The following is an 18198-nucleotide window of genomic DNA, read 5'->3' as shown; positions in this document are numbered from 1 at the left end:
GGGGTTGGACAGGGCAGGGGTTATAGGAGAGGATCAGGGGTTAGAGAGAGAGGGGTTGGACAAGGCAGGGGTTAGAGAGAGAGGGGTTGGACAGGGCAGGGGTTAGAGAGAGAGGATCAGGGGTTAGAGAGAGAGAGGGGTTGGACAGGGCAGGGGTTATAGGAGAGGATCAGGGGTTAGAGAGAGAGAGGGGTTGGACAGGGCAGGGGTTAGAGAGAGAGAGGGGATGGACAAGGCAGGGGTTATAGGAGAGGATCAGGGGTTAGAGAGAGAGGGGCCGGACAAGGCAGGGGTTAGAGAGAGAGAGGGGTTGGACAAGGCAGGGGTTATAGGAGAGGATCAGGGGTTAGAGAGAGAGGGGTTGGACAGGGCAGGGGTTATAGGAGAGGATCAGGGGTTAGAGAGAGGGGTTGGACAGGTTAGGGGTCAGAGAGAGGGGTTGGACAAGGCAGGGGTTATAGGAGAGGATCAGGGGTTAGAGAGAGAGAGGGGTTGGACAAGGCAGGGGTTATAGGAGAGGATCAGGTGTTCGAGAGAGAGGGGTTGGACAAGGCAGGGGTTATAGGAGAGGATCAGGTGTTAGAGAGAGAGGGGTTGGACAGGGCAGGGGTTATAGGAGAGGATCAGGGGTTAGAGAGAGGGGTTGGACAGGTTAGGGGTCAGAGAGAGGGGTTGGACAAGGCAGGGGTTATAGGAGAGGATCAGGGGTTAGAGAGAGAGGGGTTGGACAGGGCAGGGGTTAGAGAGAGGGGTTGGACAAGGCAGGGGTTAGAGAGAGGGGTCGGACAAGGCAGGGGTTCTAGGAGAGGATCAGGTGTTAAAGAGAGAGGGGTTGGACAGGGCAGGGGTTATAGGAGAGGATCAGGTGTTAAAGAGAGAGGGGTTGGACAGGGCAGGGGTTATAGGAGAGGATCAGGGGTTAGAGAGAGAGAGGGGTTGGACAGGGCAGGGGTTCTAGGAGAGGATCAGGTGTTAAAGAGAGAGGGGTTGGACAGGGCAGGGGTTATAGGAGAGGATCAGGTGTTAAAGAGAGAGGGGCTGGACAGGGCAGGGGTTAGAGAGAGAGGATCAGGTGTTAGAGAGAGAGGGGTTGGACAGGGCAGGGGTTAGAGAGAGAGGGGTTGGACAAGGCAGGGTTTAGAGAGAGAGGATCAGGGGTTAGAGAGAGAGGGGTTGGACAGGGCAGGGGTTATAGGAGAGGATCAGGGGTTAGAGAGAAAGGGGCTGGACAGGGCAGGGGTTATAGGAGAGGATCAGGGGTTAGAGAGAGAGGGGTTGGACAAGGCAGGGGTTAGAGAGAGAAAGGGGCTGGACAGGGCAGGGGTTAGAGAGAGAGGATCAGGGGTTAGAGAGAGAGAGAGGGGTTGGACAAGGCAGGGGTTAGAGAGAGAGGATCAGGTGTTAGAGAGAGAGAGGGGCTGGACAGGGCAGGGGTTAGAGAGAGAGAGAGGGGTTGGACAAGGTAGGGGTTAGAGAGAGAGAGGGGTTGGACAGGGCAGGGGTTATAGGAGAGGATCAGGTGTTAGAGAGAGAGAGGGGCTGGACAGGGCAGGGGTTAGAGAGAGAGGGGTTGGACAGGGCAGGGGTTATAGGAGAGGATCAGCGGTTAGAGAGAGAGAGGGGTTGGACAAGGCAGGGGTTAGAGAGAGAGGGTCAGGTGTTAGAGAGAGAGAGAGGGGCTGGACAGGGCAGGGGTTAGAGAGAGAGAGAGGGGTTGGAAAAGGTAGGGGTTAGAGAGAGAGAGGGGTTGGACAGGGCAGGGGTTATAGGAGAGGATCAGGTGTTAGAGAGAGAGAGGGGCTGGACAGGGCAGGGGTTAGAGAGAGAGGGGTTGGACAGGGCAGGGGTTATAGGAGAGGATCAGGGGTTAGAGAGAGAGGGGTTGGACAAGGCAGGGGTTAGAGAGAGAGAGGGGCTGGACAGGGCAGGGGTTATAGGAGAGGATCAGGTGTTAGAGAGAGAGGGGTTGGACAGGGCAGGGGTTAGAGGAGAGGATCAGGGGTTAGAGGGAGAGGGGCTGGACAAGGCAGGGGTTATAGGAGAGGAGCAGGGGTTAGAGAGAGAGAGGGGTTGGACAGGGCAGGGGTTAGAGAGAGAGGATCAGGTGTTAGAGAGAGAGAGGGGCTGGACAAGGCAGGGGTTATAGGAGAGGATCAGGTGTTAGAGAGAGAGGGGTTGGACAGGGCAGGGGTTAGAGAGAGAGGGGTTGGACAGGGCAGGGGTTATAGGAGAGGATCAGGTGTTAGAGAGAGAGGGGCTGGACAGGGCAGGGGTTAGAGAGAGAGAGGGGCTGGACAAGGCAGGGGTTAGAGAGAGAGAGGGGCTGGACAAGGCAGGTGTTAGAGAGAGAGAGGGGCTGGACAAGGCAGGGGTTAGAGAGAGAGAGGGGCTGGACAGGGCAGGGGTTATAGGAGAGGATCAGGGCTTAGAGAGAGAGAGAGGTTGGACAGGGCAGGGGTTATAGGAGAGGATCAGGGGTTAGAGAGAGAGGGGCTGGACAGGGCAGGGGTTAGAGAGAGAGAGGGGCTGGACAAGGCAGGGGTTAGAGAGAGAGAGGGGCTGGACAGGGCAGGGGTTATAGGAGAGGATCAGGGGTTAGAGAGAGAGAGGGGTTGGACAGGGCAGGGGTTAGAGAGAGAGGATCAGGGGTTAGAGAGAGAGGGGTTGGACAGGGCAGGGGTTATAGGAGAGGATCAGGTGTTAGAGAGAGAGGGGTTGGACAAGGCAGGGGTTATAGGAGAGGATCAGGTGTTAGAGAGAGAGGGGTTGGACAGGGCAGGGGTTATAGGAGAGGATCAGGGGTTAGAGAGAGGGGTTGGACAGGTTAGGGGTCAGAGAGAGAGGTTGGACAAGGCAGGGGTTATAGGAGAGGATCAGGGGTTAGAGAGAGAGGGGTTGGACAGGGCAGGGGTTAGAGAGAGGGGTTGGACAAGGCAGGGGTTAGAGAGAGGGGTCGGACAAGGCAGGGGTTATAGGAGAGGATCAGGGGTTAGAGAGAGAGGGGTTGGACAGGGCAGGGGTTAGAGAGAGGGGTTGGACAAGGCAGGGGTTAGAGAGAGGGGATCAGGGGTTAGAGAGAGAGGGGTTGGACAGGGCAGGGGTTATAGGAGAGGATCAGGTGTTAGAGAGAGAGAGGGGCTGGACAGGGCAGGGGTTAGAGAGAGAGAGGGGCTGGACAAGGCAGGGGTTAGAGAGAGAGAGGGGCTGGACAAGGCAGGTGTTAGAGAGAGAGAGGGGCTGGACAAGGCAGGGGTTAGAGAGAGAGAGGGGTTGGACAGGGCAGGGGTTATAGGAGAGGATCAGGGGTTAGAGAGAGAGAGGGGTTGGACAGGGTAGGGGTTCTAGGAGAGGATCAGGTGTTAAAGAGAGAGGGGCTGGACAGGGCAGGGGTTAGAGAGAGAGGATCAGGTGTTAGAGAGAGAGGGGTTGGACAGGGCAGGGGTTAGAGAGAGAGGGGTTGGACAAGGCAGGGTTTAGAGAGAGAGGATCAGGGGTTAGAGAGAGAGGGGTTGGACAGGGCAGGGGTTATAGGAGAGGATCAGGGTTTAGAGAGAAAGGGGCTGGACAGGACAGGGGTTATAGGAGAGGATCAGGGGTTAGAGAGAGAGGGGTTGGACAAGGCAGGGGTTAGAGAAAGAAAGGGGCTGGACAGGGCAGGGGTTAGAGAGAGAGGATCAGGGGTTAGAGAGAGAGAGGGGTTGGACAAGGCAGGGGTTAGAGAGAGAGGATCAGGTGTTAGAGAGAGAGAGGGGCTGGACAGGGCAGGGGTTAGAGAGAGAGAGAGGGGTTGGACAAGGTAGGGGTTAGAGAGAGAGAGGGGTTGGACAGGGCAGGGGTTATAGGAGAGGATCAGGTGTTAGAGAGAGAGAGGGGCTGGACAGGGCAGGGGTTAGAGAGAGAGGGGTTGGACAGGGCAGGGGTTATAGGAGAGGATCAGCGGTTAGAGAGAGAGAGGGGTTGGACAAGGCAGGGGTTAGAGAGAGAGGGTCAGGTGTTAGAGAGAGAGAGGGGCTGGACAGGGCAGGGGTTAGAGAGAGAGAGAGGGGTTGGACAAGGTAGGGGTTAGAGAGAGAGAGGGGTTGGACAGGGCAGGGGTTATAGGAGAGGATCAGGTGTTAGAGAGAGAGAGGGGCTGGACAGGGCAGGGGTTAGAGAGAGAGGGGTTGGACAGGGCAGGGGTTATAGGAGAGGATCAGGGGTTAGAGAGAGAGGGGTTGGACAAGGCAGGGGTTAGAGAGAGAGAGGGGCTGGACAGGGCAGGGGTTATAGGAGAGGATCAGGTGTTAGAGAGAGAGGGGTTGGACAGGGCAGGGGTTAGAGGAGAGGATCAGGGGTTAGAAAGAGAGGGGCTGGACAAGGCAGGGGTTATAGGAGAGGAGCAGGGGTTAGAGAGAGAGAGGGGTTGGACAGGGCAGGGGTTAGAGAGAGAGGATCAGGTGTTAGAGAGAGAGAGGGGCATTACAAGGCAGGGGTTATAGGAGAGGATCAGGTGTTAGAGAGAGAGGGGTTGGACAGGGCAGGGGTTAGAGAGAGAGGGGTTGGACAGGGCAGGGGTTATAGGAGAGGATCAGGGGTTAGAGAGAGAGGGGCTGGACAGGGCAGGGGTTAGAGAGAGAGAGGGGCTGGACAAGGCAGGGGTTAGAGAGAGAGAGGGGCTGGACAAGGCAGGTGTTAGAGAGAGAGAGAGGCTGGACAAGGCAGGGGTTAGAGAGAGAGAGGGGCTGGACAGGGCAGGGGTTATAGGAGAGGATCAGGGGTTAGAGAGAGAGAGGGGTTGGACAGGGCAGGGGTTATAGGAGAGGATCAGGGGTTAGAGAGAGAGGGGCTGGACAGGGCAGGGGTTAGAGAGAGAGAGGGGCTGGACAAGGCAGGGGTTAGAGAGAGAGAGGGGCTGGACAAGGCAGGGGTTAGAGAGAGAGAGGGGCTGGACAGGGCAGGGGTTATAGGACAGGATCAGGGGTTAGAGAGAGAGAGGGGTTGGACAGGGCAGGGGTTAGAGAGAGAGGATCAGGGGTTAGAGAGAGAGGGGTTGGACAGGGCAGGGGTTATAGGAGAGGATCAGGTGTTAGAGAGAGAGGGGTTGGACAAGGCAGGGGTTATAGGAGAGGATCAGGTGTTAGAGAGAGAGGGGTTGGACAGGGCAGGGGTTATAGGAGAGGATCAGGGGTTAGAGAGAGGGGTTGGACAGGTTAGGGGTCAGAGAGAGGGGTTGGACAAGGCAGGGGTTATAGGAGAGGATCAGGGGTTAGAGAGAGAGGGGTTGGACAGGGCAGGGGTTAGAGAGAGGGGTTGGACAAGGCAGGGGTTAGAGAGAGGGGTCGGACAAGGCAGGGGTTATAGGAGAGGATCAGGGGTTAGAGAGAGAGGGGTTGGACAGGGCAGGGGTTATAGGAGAGGATCAGGGGTTAGAGAGAGAGGGGTTGGACAGGGCAGGGGTTATAGGAGAGGATCAGGTGTTAGAGAGAGAGAGGGGCTGGACAGGGCAGGGGTTAGAGAGAGAGGGGTTGGACAGGGCAGGGGTTATAGGAGAGGATCAGGGGTTAGAGAGAGAGGGGTTGGACAAGGCAGGGGTTAGAGAGAGAGAGGGTCTGGACAGGGCAGGGGTTAGAGGAGAATATCAGGGGTTAGAGAGAGAGGGGCTGGACAAGGCAGGGGTTATAGGAGAGGAGCAGGGGTTAGAGAGAGAGAGGGGTTGGACAGGGCAGGGGTTAGAGAGAGAGGATCAGGTGTTAGAGAGAGAGAGGGGCTTGACAAGGCAGGGGTTATAGGAGAGGATCAGGTGTTAGAGAGAGAGGGGTTGGACAGGGCAGGGGTTAGAGAGAGAGGGGTTGGACAGGGCAGGGGTTATAGGAGAGGATCAGGGGTTAGAGAGAGAGGGGCTGGACAGGGCAGGGGTTAGAGAGAGAGAGGGGCTGGACAAGGCAGGGGTTAGAGAGAGAGGGGTTGGACAGGGCAGGGGTTATAGGAGAGGATCAGGGGTTAGAGAGAGAGGGGTTGGACAGGGCAGGGGTTATAGGAGAGGATCAGGTGTTAGAGAGAGGGGCTGGACAGGGCAGGGGTTATAGGAGAGGATCAGGTGTTAGAGAGAGAGGGGTTGGACAAGGCAGGGGTTATTCGAGAGGATCAAAAGTTGACACATAGACTAGATAAAACAAGCAGTGAAAGTCCAGTTAACAGCCAAAATAAAAGGAAATGCCAACACAAAGTGTCTTTATAGGGCGTTGATCCACCACGAGCCGTTAGAACAGCTTCAATGTGCTTTGGTGGTTGGTAGCCTATCGGTTAAGAGCGTTGGGCCAGTAACCGACAGGTTGCTTGTTTGCATCCCCAAATCTGCCGATGTGCCCTTAAAACCTCTTATGGCTGCAATCCCGTTAACGGGACAGTGAAAGTGCAGGGCGCCAAATTCAAACAACAGAAATCTCATAATTAAAATTCTTCTAACATACATGTATCTTATACCATTTTAAAGGTAATCTTGTTGTTAATCCCACCACAGTGTCTGATTTCAAATAGGCTTTACAGCGAAAGCACCACAAACGATTATGTTAGGTCACCGCCAAGTCACAGACAAACACAGTCATTTTTCCAGCCTAAGACAGGAGTCACAAAAAGCAGAAATAGAGATAAAATGAATCACTAACCTTTGATGATCTTCATCAGATGACACTCATAGGACTTCATGTCACACAATACATATATGTTTTGTTCATAAAGTTCATATTTATATCCAAAAACCTCAGTTTACATTGGCGCCATGTTCAGAAATGCCTCCAAAATATCCGGAGAAATTACAGAGAGCCACATCAAATAACATAAATACTCATCATAAACTTTGATGAAAGATACATGTTTTACATAGAATTAAAGATACACTTGTTCTTAATGGAACCGCTGTGTCAGATTTCAAAAGCTTTACGGCAAAAGCACAATATTCAATAATCTGAGAACAGCGTTCAGCCACAAAAGGAAGCCTTACAGTTACCCGCCAAATTGTGCAGTCAACAAAAGTCATAAAAAGCATTATAAATCTTCACTTACCTTTGCTGATCTTCGTCGGAATGCACTCCCAGGACTCCCACTTCCACAAGAAATGTTCATTTTGTTTGGTCATGTCCATCATTTATGTCCAAATAGCTACTTTGTTAGCGTGTTTGGTGAAAAAATCCAAAGTCAGGAAGCGCAATCACTAAAAGCAGACGAAATGTCCAAAAGTTCCGTAACAGTCAGTAGAAACATGTCAAACAATGTATTGAATCAATCTTTAGGATGTTTTTAACATAAATCTTCAATAACGTTCCAACCGGAGAATTCCATTGTCTTCAGAAGTGCGATGGAACATAGCTCCCTCTCATGTGAACGTGCATGGTCAGAGCCAGGTCATGATAGACCTTACTCAATCGCCTCTCATTCGGCCCCCCCCCTTCACAGTAGAGGCATCAGACAAGGTTCTACAGACTGTTGACATCTAGTGGAAGCCGTAGGAAGTGCAAACTCACCCATATCCCACTGTGCATTCAATAGGGTCTTGATTGAAAATCGACCAACCTCAGAATTCCCACTTCCTGTTTGGATTTTTTCTCAGGTTTTTGCCTGCCATATGACTTCTGTTATACTCACATACATCATTCAAACAGTTTTAGAAACTTCAGAGTGTTTTCTATCCAATACGAATAATAATATGCACATATTAGCAACTGGGACTAAGGAGCAGGCAGTTTACTCTGGGCACCTCTGTGCACCTTTCATCCAAGCTACTCAATACTGCCCTTGCAGTTTACTCTGGGCACCTCTGTGCACCTTTCATCCAAGCTACTCAATACTGCCCCTGCAGCCATAAGAAGCAAGGCACTTAACCCTAATTGCTCCTGGCCCTGGATTGGAGCGTCTGCTAAATGACTCAAATGGCCAAGTGTCTGAAACTCTATTGGAGGGATGCAACACCAGACGCCGCTCTAGATCTGGTGACTGGCACACACACGCACGCACGCACGCACGCACGCACGCACGCACGCACGCACACACACACACACACACACTAAACCCACCCATGCTCCTTTGAGACCCCTCTTTCAAAGTCTCTGAGATCTCTTCTTCTAGCCATGGCCGTAACAATGTGCAACTGGGCATTTTTATACATGACCCTAAGCATACGGTAGCCTAGTGGTTAGAGCGTTGGGCTAGTAACCGAAAGGTTGCAAGTTTGAATCCTCGAGCTGACAAGGTACAAATCTGTCGTTCTGCCCCTGAACAAGGCAGTTAACCCACTGCTCCCCGGTAGGCCGTCATTGAAAATAAGAATTTGTTCTTAAACTGACTTACCTAGTTAAATAAAGGTAAAATATATATATGTTTTTAAATGATGGGATGTTCATTGCTTAATTAACTCAGGAACCACACCTGTGGATAATTTGTGTCCCTCATTTACTCAAGTGTTTCCTTCCTTTAGGATATGTAACAGTAGGGTTTCTTACATAACTCAAACCCAGGGTCAGAACCATGCAGGAGAGATACAGCCAGGTTCTAAAGCAGCATTTAACTAGGCAAGTCAGTTATGAACAAATTCTTATTTCACAATGACGGCCTAGGAGCAGCGGGTTAAACTGCCTTGTTCAGGGGCAGAACGACAGATTATTACCTTGTCAGCTTGGCAAGATTCTTTGTAGATTGTGTTGAGAATATGGCACATGAAAGAACAGTTTCCATTGGTTGACAGTAAAGGAGAATGTCACAATGCACTACAGTTGTGTTGGGTCATTGTCCTGTTCAAAAACAAATGATAGTCCCGCTAAGCCCAAACCAGATGGGATGGCGTATCGCTGCAGAATGCTGTGGTAGCCATGCTGGTTAAGTGTGCCTTGAAATATAAATAAATCACAGACAGTGTCACCAGCAAAGCACCCCCACACCATCACACCTCCTCCTCCATGCTTTACGGTGGGAAATACACATGCGGAGATCATCCGTTCACCCACACCGTGTCTCACAGTGACACGGCAGTTGGAACCAAAAATCTTCAATTTGGAGTCCAGACCAATGTCCATTGCTCGTGTTTCTTGGTCCAAGCAAGTCTCTTCTTATTGGTGTCCTTTAGTAGTGGTTTCTTTGCAGCAATTCGATCACGAAGACCTGATTCACACAGTCTCCTCTGAACAGTTGATGTTGAGATGTGTCTGTTATTTAAACTCTGTGAAGCATTTATTTGGGCTGCAATTTCTGAGATTGGTAACTCTAATGAACTTATCCTCTGCAGCAGAGGTAACTCTGGGTCTTCCATTCCCTGTGGCGGTCCTCATGAGAGACAGCTTCATCATAGAGCTTGATGGTTTTTGCGACTGCACTTGAAGAAACTTTCAGAGTTCTAGACATTTTCTCTATTTACTGACCTTCATGTCTTCAATTAATGATGGACTGTCATTTCTCTTTGCTTATTTGAGCTGTTCTTGACATAATATGGACTTGGTCTTTTACCAAATGCTGTATACCACCCCTACCTTGTCACAACACAACTGACTGGCTCAAATGAATTAAGAAGGAAAGAAATTCCACAAATTAACTTTTAAGAAGGCACAACTGTTAATTGAAATGCATTCCAGTTGACTACCTCATGAAGCTGGTTGAGAGAATGCCAAGAGTGTGCAAACCTGTCATCAAAGCAAAGGGTGGCTACTTTGATGCATTTCAAATATAACATATATTTTGATTTGTTGAACACGTGTTATTTCATAGTGTTGAGGTCTTCCCTATTATTCTACAATGTAGAACGTGCTGTTACTGTGAAGTGGAAACATCTAGGAGCAACAATGGCTCAGCCGCGAAGTGGTAGGCCACACAAGCGCACAGAACGGAACCGCTGAGTGCTGAAGCACGTAAGAATGGTTGCAACACTCACTACTGAGTTTCATACTGCCTCTGGAAGCAACTTTCAGCACAATAACTGTTTGTTTGGAGCTTCATGAAGCTGGTTGAGGGAATGCCAAGAGTGTGTAAAATATATTTTGATTTGTTTAACACTTGTTTGGCTTACTACATGATTCCATATGTGTTATTTCATAGTTTTGATGTCTTCACTGTTATTCTACAATGTAGATAATAGTAAAAATAAAGAAAATCCCTTGAATGAGTAGGTGTACTAAAACGTTTGATCGGTGGTGTGTATGCTGCCAGTGAGCCACTCTGAGCGGTTGGATCCGCACGGACAGAGAGCACGAATAGGCACACACCTGTTGCAAACTCAACTGAGTCTGACGCTACTTTTTTTTAACGGGTAATTTTATGAGGCAAACGTTTTGTTTTTATGCATTTGGGAGAAAAGCAAACCATTTTTGAGCTACATTATCGAAAACCTTTCGAGATGTTTTGGTCCGGTAGAATGTTGGTGTCTGCCTTCTCTGTTCGAAGGTGATTAGCTACTTGCTTAACTAACGTTAACTAGCTAGTTTGTTTAGTTAACAACATATACATAACGACGATATAATAATGATTTGGATTGAGTAGACAACTTTTCACAACAGTGAAATGTAGCCCATAGCAGGAAAGGAAAACTGCCTTTTTATATGTCGGAAAAACCTCTTCAAAATGAAAACGTGTGACTTTAACGTCTTTTAAGAGCCCAGACGTTTTTTTGTCGAAGAGGTTATCCTTCATTCAGAAGATAGGTTAAAGTTGTCATTTTCATTGAAGGTGAACTTGACAAAGTGTGGACACTGTGTCTTTTCTACAGGGGAAAAAAACGAAATCGTCCCGAAGATGAGTAAGGACACCGAGATAGATATGAAGGATGTGGAGTTGAACGAGTTAGACCAGGGAGAACCACGGGTTGACCGTCGACGGCCCTGGGGCTGAGAAGAACCGGTCGAGCGTGAAGCTGGAGGTCCTAGATGAGGCTGTCAAGTTTACCTGGCTGTCGAAGGAAGAGCTCATGAAAGTTGCTGGCACACCAGGGTAAGTTAATTAAGAGATTGTTGTTGTAGGTTTATACTTAAATTTTGCTAGTGATAGTTTTTTTTTTTTTTTTACATAAAGTTGCTATGAATCAATTTGAATGACCGAATTTACAATGTAACCATGTAAACGCAGCAAAATAATAAACGTCCCTTTTTCATGAACCTGTCTTCCAAAGATAATTCGTAAAAAATCCAAATAACTTCACAGATCTTCATTGTAAAGGGTTTAAACACTGTTTCCCATGCTTGTTCAATGACCCATAAACAATTAATGAACATTCACCTGTGGAACGGTCGTTAAGACACTAACAGCTTACAGACGGTAGGCAAATAAGGTCACAGTTATGAAAACTTAGGACACTAAAGAGGCCTTTCTACTGACTCTGAAAAACACCAAAAGGAAGATGCCCAGGGTCCCTGCTCATCTGCGTGAACGTGCCTTAGGCATGCTGCAAGGAGGCATGGGGACTGCAGATGTGGCCAGGGCAATAAATTGCAATGTCCGTACTGTGAGATGCCTAAGACAGTGCCACAGGGAGACAGGACGGACAGCTGATCGTCTTCGCAGTGGCAGAACACGTGTAACACCTGCACAGGATCGGGACATCCGAAAATAAAACCTGCGGGACAGGTACAGGATGGCAACAACAACTGCCCGAGTTACACCAGGAACACAAAACCCCTCCATCAGTGCTCAGACTGTCCGCAATAGGCTGAGAGGGGCTGGACTGAGGGCTTGTAGGCCTGTTGTAAGGCAGGTCCTCACCAGACATCACCGGCAATAACGTCACCTATGGGCACAAACCCACCGTCGCTGGACCAGACAGGACTGGCAAAAAAGTGCTCTTCACTGACGAGTCGCGGTTTTGTATCACCAGGGGTGATGGTCGGATTCGCATTTATCGTCGAAGGAATGAGCGTTACACCGAGGCCTGTACTCTGGAGCGGGATCGATTTTGGAGGTGGAGGGTCCATCATGATCTGGGGCGGTGTGTCACAGCATCATCGGACTGAGCTTGTTGTCATTGCAGGCAATCTCAACGCTGTGCGTTACAGAGAAGATATCCTCCTCTCTCGTGGTACCCTTCCTGCAGGCTCATCCTGACATGACCCTCCAGCATGACAATGCCACCAGCCATACTGCTCATTCTGTGCATGATTTCCTGCAAGACAGGAATGTCAGTGTTCTGCCATGGCCAGCGAAGAGCCCGGATCTCAATCCCATTGAGCACGTCTGGGACCTGTTGGATCTGAGGGTGAGGGCTAGGGCCATTCCCCCCAGAAATGTCCGGGAACTTGCAGGTGCCTTGGTGGAAGAGTGGGGTAACATCTCACAGCAAAAAATGGCAAATCTGGTGCAGTCTATGAGGAGGAAATGCACTGCAGTACTTAATGCAGCTGGTGGCCACACCAGATACCAACTGTTACTTTTGATTTTGGCCCTTCCTTTGTTCAGGGACACTGTTCAAATTCTGTTAGTCACATGTCTGTGGAACTTGTTCACTTTATGTCTCAGTTATACCTCCCTCCAAGTGTAGTGGAGGTACGAGACAGACTGAACCAGTTGAAGGTGAAAGGCCTGGTCTATGCAGAAGGATTCATTTCTCCCTCTCCCCTCTCCCTCCAGGTGTAGTGGAGGTACGAGACAGACTGAACCAGGTGAAGGGCTTGGTTCTAGGGCCTCTTCACACTGTCCAGCAGGACCGGGTAGACACACTATACCTGGTCTCAATGGACGCCGGGGTAGGAAATGACCAGGACCTGCTGGCTCTGCTGGACAAGGCCGACATGAAGGGTGAGTAAATGAGGGGCACACGCCTGTTCTGCACAAGGTGGCAGCTCAAACGACCACAATCTCTGATCTGAGGCCTGGCTGTTAAACAGTATTATAGTAGTATTAAAGTGTATTATAGTATTATAGTATATTATAGTATTATAGTGTAGTAGTATTATAGTGTAGCAGTATTATAGTGTAGCAGTATTATAGTGTAGTAGTATTATAGTGTTATAGTGTTATAGTGAAATAGTATTACAGTATTATAGTATCATAGTGTATTATAGTATTATAGTGTATTATAGTATTACAGTGTATTATAGTATTATTATAGTGTATTATAGTATCATAGTATTATTATAGTATTATAGTGTATTATAGTATTATGGTGTATTATAGTATTATTATAGTGTATTATAGTATTATTATAGTGTATTATAGTGTATTACAGTATTATTATAGTTTATTATACTGTATTATTATAGTGTATTATACTGTATTATAGTAGTATTATAGTGTGTTATAGTATTAGTGTATTATATTATTATTATAGTGTATTATAGTATTATTATAGTGTATTATAGTATTATTATAGTTTATTATAGTGTATTAAAGTGTATTATAGTATTATTATAGTGTGTTATGGTGTTAGTGTATTATAGTGTATTATAGTGTATTATAGTATTATTATAGTGTGTTATAGTATTATTATAGTATTATAGTGTATTATAGTATTATTATAGTGTATTATAGTATTATTATAGTGTGCTATAGTATTATAGTGTGTTATAGTATTATTATAGTGTATTTTAGTATTTGTATAGTGTATTATAGTATTATTATAGTGTATTATAGTATTATCATAGTGTATTATAGTAGTATTATTGTGTATTATAGTGTATTATAGTATTATTATAGTGTATTATAGTGTATTATAGTATTTTTAAAGTGTGTTATAGTATTCTTATAGTATTATTATAGTGTATTATAGTGTATTATAGTATTATTATAGTGTATTATAGTATTATTATAGTGTATTATAGTATTATTATAGTATTATAGTGTATCATAGTAGATAATCTGGATATTTTAATAATGATCTCCTCTGGACTGAAGCACTTGTATCTCTGTGGTGTTGAACCTGACCCCTAACCCCGGAGTTGACCCCTGGTCCAGTCCTGACCTCCTGCCTGAAGTTCTGGACAATCTCGGGGTGAGACTGTGTGTGAGAGAAAGTGATCTGTCCCATTTTTGAATATCTTTTCTCTGTCCTCCGGTGGTGCCTCTCTGTTTTAAACGAATACCCTTCATAATCTCTTCTCTCACTCTATGTGACTGGACTGTTTGTCTGTTAACAACCATCTCTGTCATGTTCTACTCTAACGGCTGAGGCAACTCTGTATGTGAAATTTGTCTTAATACAATTCTTAATTCATTCTCCAGTCTTCTGCTTAACACTTTGGTGTAAATGGCGTGCAGGTGTCCGGCCTCGCTGCTGCCAGCTCCTCTCCTGATTGGTCCAAGGTCCAGGGCATCCTCCAGGGCAACGGTACAGAACATGATGTGAAGAAGAGGTAACTTTAGGTCAAACAGGGAAAAGTTGCAGCGAGTGTATAAAGACTCTTTGAAACCAGACAAACGGATACGTAAAAAAAAAAAAAAACACAGATACCTTTCTACATTTTTTCCCGTTTAAATCCAGTCCACACACACACACACACACACACACACACACACACACACACACACACACACACACACACACACACACACACACACACACACACACACACACACACACACACACACACACACACACACACACACACACACACACACACACACTCTCACACAGACACTGAGAGTAGGTAGCTGCCGGGAGGTTGCAAGGCTTACGGCTCAATCTCAACAGTCTATAAAACTATTTTTCCTCTCCATCTGTTCTGATGGTCAGAACCGGCTTTAATGCCTGGGCCGTGGCTCAGTTGACGCGTTGTTTTGATCAGTATAGTCAGAAGCCAGAAGGCTTTAGTTGGATCAGAGCTCAATAAAGCCTGGGGAACCAGGGAAAGGGGGAAATGCATGGTTTGTCTGTCTGGAGGCTTTCTGCCACCTGGTGGTGAAATGGAGACCCTGCAGTAGCACAGTAATACAGAGTAGTGCCCTCTCTTGGCTATCCAGGAGGAATGTGGTTGTCGGTCTGTGTTCATGAAGCATCTCTCTTGGCTATCCAGGAATACTGTGGTAGTCGGTCTGTGTTCATGAAGCGTCTCTCTTGGCTATTTAGGAGGAATGTGGTAGTCGGTCTGTGTTCATGAAGCATCTCTCTTGGCTATCCAGGAGGAATGTGGTAGTCGGTCTGTGTTCATGAAGCATCTCTCTTGGCTATCCAGGAGGAATGTGGTAGTCGGTCTGTGTTCATGAAGCATCTCTCTTGGCTATTCAGGAGGAATGTGGTAGTCGGTCTGTGTTCATGAAGCATCTCTCTTGGCTATCCAGGAATACTGTGGTTGTCGTTCTGTGTTCATGAAGCATCTCTCTTGGCTATCCAGGAGGAATGTGGTTGTCGGTCTGTGTTCATGAAGCATCTCTCTTGGCTATTCAGGAATACTGTGGTAGTCGGTCTGTGTTCATGAAGCGTCTCAGAGTAGTAGTGCGGATCTAGGATCAGTTCCCTATTGTCATGTCAGATTAAACTTAGTCCTGGACTAAAATGTACTTTCAATAGAGATTGTCCATTGAGAATAATATTGAACCTGTTCTAAACTCCTCCTCTTCCTCCAGAGCTCTCATAGGAGTGGTAGATGGACTGTTCTAAACTCCTCCTCTTCCTCCAGAGCTCTCATAGGAGTGGTAGATGGACTGTTCTAAACTCCTCCTCTTCCTCCAGAGCAGTTAGTTAACATTTATTTACCTAGGCAAGTCAGTTCAGAACAAATTCTTATTTATAATGACGGCCTACCCTAGGCAAGACGCTGGGCCAATTGTGCACCGCCCTATGGGACTCCCAATCACGGCCTGTTGTGATACAGCCTGGAAACGAACCAGGGTATGTAGTGACTCCTCTAGCACTGTGATGCAGTGCCTTAGACCGCTGCGTCACTCGGGAGACCATTATAGAGGGCTGTTGGTCTTGTATACTTCAATCAACATGTATCCGACAAAATGCAGATTAGGATTCAAACCCTCCAACAGAAAATGTTCTCTGTCTCTCTTCTGTCCAGGCCCAGAAGACTTGTTCGTGGTTTAAGACCCTCTCTGCCCTGAGGGGTGAAGAACGTTCCCTTCTTCACGGGGACTACTTCCCCCTCCACTCTTCCTCCTCCTCCTCATCCCTGGCTTTCTTGCGTCTGTGGGACCAGAGCGAGAGATCGGTGACGGCGGTCAACTGGGTCTCCACCCCCTGCCACCCTACACATGACCCTCAACCACCCAGGTATTTTTATTTTATTTTAATATCAAATCAAGTTTTATGGGTCACAATACACATGTTTAGCAGATGTTAACTATGTAGTACAAGCATTCTGCTCAGGACTCGAAGCAAGGCGACCATCTGTCAACGCCATCTTGCCTTGTTATTTCAATATATTTCTCTTTTCCAAATGAGACGTGAGTATATCATGAAAATCAATAAAAATCTCACCGGGAAAAAAAAAACACGATTTAAAAACCATCATCAAGCTATACATGATAATTCTGACAGGATTTCTCCTCCTCTTCCCAGACCTGGGTCTTCCACAGCAGGCTCAAGTCAAGCTGAGTACAGACCCTGAAAACCTGGCTCCAGACAGCTCTGTCTCGTTGGGTAAACTGCTGCTGGGACCAGGACAGGCTGTCCTATCGACCTTCCCCTTTGTTTAGGAGGGGGCTAAAACAGAGACCAGGGCAGGCTGTCCTATCGACCTTCCCCTTTGTTTAGGAGGGGGCTAAAACAGAGACCAGGGCAGGCTGTCCTATCGACCTTCCCCTTTGTTTAGGAGGGGGCTAAAACAGAGACCAGGGCAGGCTGTCCTATCGACCTTCCCCTTTGTTTGGGAGGGGGCTAAAACAGAGACCAGGGCAGGCTGTCATATCGACCTTCCCCTTTGTTTAGGAGGGGGCTAAAACAGAGACCAGGGCTACAACAGTAAGATACTGATTAACAGAACTTTTAGACAGTGAGCAGAGGGAGAATGCAGTAAAGATGTTTTAGACCACAGAGAACTAGCAGAAGGGAATGTACAGTGTGGGTTTTAGCTGGTGATAAACAAATATGATGTTAGGCCAGGGTTGAGGGTCAAATCTGATCAATTGTTTTTGTTCTCCTTTGTGTAGATACACTTTTTAAAATGAACTTTTTTTTAACTTCAGTTATTGATTAAATGTTGGAATTTGAATGTAAAAAAGGCTTGATTTTTGAACCCGGTTTCCGTGAATAGTGCTGTTATATGTTCGGAGAAAGCAAAGTGCTACTGCTTGAAGTTGTTCTGACTGAAAGTTGAACCGAGTAATATTGCCTGTTGACAGACATCGACTCTGTTTCTGTCGCTATCCTACACAGAACAATGTGTGTGATTCATATGTCTCCGCCTTATGATCTGTGTGAGAGACGTTGGCCTAACGCCACACGCTTACCGTTAACCCTCGTTGGCACGGGAGCTTTACAGGTGTGATTAAGTATGTCAGAAAGAGATGGGATCTCAGGCGGTATCTTATGACCTTATTAAACCCCCCCCCCCCTCGATACAGGTGACTACCCACAGCCAAGATGTTTCTTATTTACTGCTATAACGATTTGACTGTTCAGTCTGCTGCAATGGTGTAAAGTACTTATACATGAAATACAAGTTTTTAAATATCTGTGTACTATTCTATTTTATATTTTTTTGACTACTTTTACTTCACTACATTCCTGAAGAGAATAAGATATTTTTGTTGCTCCATACATTTCCCCTGACACCTAAAAGTACTCGTTACATTCCGAGTGTGCTCCTGGCTAGCCATACATTTAAAATTATAAAATGGTGCCGTCTGGTTTGCCCAATAATGAAGGATTGTGAAATTATGTATACTTTAAAAAAATATATATATTTTGATACTTGAGTAAAAGTATTTCGTTATTGACATTTACTTAAGTAGTATTTTACTGTGTGACTCACTTTTACTTAATTTTCTAGTCTGGTATCTTTACTTTGACTCAAGTATGACAATTGGGTACCTCCCCCCCCCCCCCCCCCTTCACCGCTGGTCTCCTGTGTGCTCTGAAGTAGTATGTTTTAGATGCGGTAGTGGTGTGTTCAGTGTTGGTATATGTAGAGATGAGAACTTTCACAAAACCACACGTAGGTAAAAGTTGATGTTTTAACGATGGCGAGACAATGAGCAAGAGAAGCACTGACACATATGTCTCCCTCTTATGCGCACACGTCACTACAGACCCCGGTTCGATTCCAGGCTGTGTCGCAACCGGCCGTGATTGGGTGGTCCCAAAGGGCTGCG

At 47.3% G+C, this 18198-nt stretch overlaps 1 pseudogene; it reads left to right on the top strand.

Annotated features, from left to right (window-relative positions):
- The first annotated feature begins 10180 nt into the window (after positions 1 to 10180).
- On the top strand, positions 10181 to 17905 carry LOC129835666 (4F2 cell-surface antigen heavy chain-like; annotated as a pseudogene).
- The last annotated feature ends 293 nt before the right edge of the window (positions 17906 to 18198 follow it).

Source organism: Salvelinus fontinalis, chromosome 36 (assembly GCF_029448725.1).
Source record: "Salvelinus fontinalis isolate EN_2023a chromosome 36, ASM2944872v1, whole genome shotgun sequence".
Taxonomy (NCBI): domain Eukaryota; kingdom Metazoa; phylum Chordata; class Actinopteri; order Salmoniformes; family Salmonidae; genus Salvelinus; species Salvelinus fontinalis.
Note: the sequence above shows the minus strand (reverse complement) of the source record. Positions and strands in the feature narration are given on the sequence as shown.